A 1,752-nucleotide genomic window follows, 5' to 3' on the forward strand; every position below is an offset into this window, starting at 1 on the left:
TGTGAGGGGAAAATGGCAACTGTTATGTTATGGCTTAGTTGCTCCTAACTGCTTCAACAAATGGTATGTGTATGATAACCTTTCCCTATGTGGTTTTTGATGTTGGATAGCCAGACCTGCATTCCTCGGTAAGTGACCCCTCTGTGACTCAATACACATAGATGACCCCAAGAGCTGTGTACTGTCTGGATCCTACATTCAGACTAAACTTGGCATGCTCACCAAATGGCGCCTCATTGGCCAAATAGTATTAGCTGTGATTGGCACCATTATAATTCATTGTACCCTTGTGGAAGCTGCCTTTGTGGTTAACAGAAGGACTCAAACCCTGTTCTGCATTTATGACAGGGTCTGTTCACTTTCTGGCTTACAAAGGTGGCTGTTAAGAATTCCAATTTGTTAGTCTTTTTATACAAATGGAAGATCACAGAGACTGCCCAGCTGTAAACCATCACAACTGTACCCACATGTTCCAGTGACCAGCAGTAGCAGTGCCCAACCCTGGCATTATCCTCATGCAGAACCATTGAATGCAGGCTGGCTACCATCTAGACTCTGAGAAAAACCTGTTACGTGAAGTTGCCATGCTAAATAAAGAGCTCATTCCCTAAAAGGAGTTGTGTTTGTGAATCCTACCCTATGCCCACATCCTCTCCCAGATTAGTGCTGTAACACTGGTGGCAGCGGTGGGATTGGGTACCAGGACATTGGAGAAACAAAGTTCCAGCTCCCATTCATCTCTGCATCATGGAAGCTCCACCTGGAATATACAGTGTCTCATGGGATACATTTACTGACTCCTGGACTCCACAGATCCCTACTGATCCTAGGGAGAACACCTTGTTTTGGCAGAGGTGTGACTATCTTGGACTCTCTGCAGATGAGGCCCTGACACATGGGTTAGAACAGCTGGTGAAGATGGAGACAGACCTAGAGGCTAATTACTATGTCCTGCAGAGCACAATGCACCAGGTGGGAGATACAAGTATAGTTCCTACACAGTGCGCCCCCTTCCACACAGCTGGGAGGAATGGCAAGAGCTCTGGGACCAACAGAAGTTCTGTAACTACAACACCTTTGTGGGTGACCTAGAGGAGGAGTTCTGGAGCCTCTATACAAGCCAGTTTAGATACATTGGCATGAATGATACAGAGGAAAGGAGGGACTGGCTAGCTGAACTAGTTTATTGGGAGCTGGATATTATAAGAGACTATCTGGGGATCCTACAATTTGAAGATTGTCGTAGGGAAGAAATGCTTGCAGAACCTGAATTTGATTCCTGCGCCTTTAAAGGCTTGGCAGAGGCTGTGGCTTCCCCAAGTGAAAACCCTGTCTGTGTGGAGTCCAGTGGCTGTGTGATCTCCGGACTTAAAGAATTGGGAAAAGATTGCATGGAGGAGAAAGAGGCAGATATCCCATCACCAAAGGAGCAGCTGCTGGTTAAAGAGGATCAGATGAACACCCCACAGAAAAGTGCATGTTTGGTGAGTCCCAGTGTCATCCCCTCAACATTCCCCAGGTGGAGGGATCCCATACTGTGTGATGTTTCATGGGCTAGGGCCCCTAGAAAAGTTGGGGGTAATGTGGAACTAAAGAAAAGGCCGGGGGGGGGGAAACTTTAGGAATACTCTCTGGGGTCCACTTGTTACTGGGGTCAGGGCCCCTACAAGTTATTAAAAAAAAATTTGGCTAGAGCCCCTACACTTGGTCCACCACGCCACTAGGGTGAGATGGGCAGGATAGTGTTGTGCA

The 1,752-nt window shown here is 47.3% G+C and overlaps 1 pseudogene; it reads left to right on the forward strand.

The window, feature by feature from the left end:
• The first annotated feature begins 747 nt into the window (after nt 1-747).
• On the forward strand, nt 748-1,752 carry LOC108709147 (annotated as a pseudogene).

The sequence above is a fragment of the Xenopus laevis genome, chromosome 2S (assembly GCF_017654675.1).
Source record: "Xenopus laevis strain J_2021 chromosome 2S, Xenopus_laevis_v10.1, whole genome shotgun sequence".
Classification (NCBI taxonomy): Eukaryota; Metazoa; Chordata; class Amphibia; order Anura; family Pipidae; genus Xenopus; species Xenopus laevis.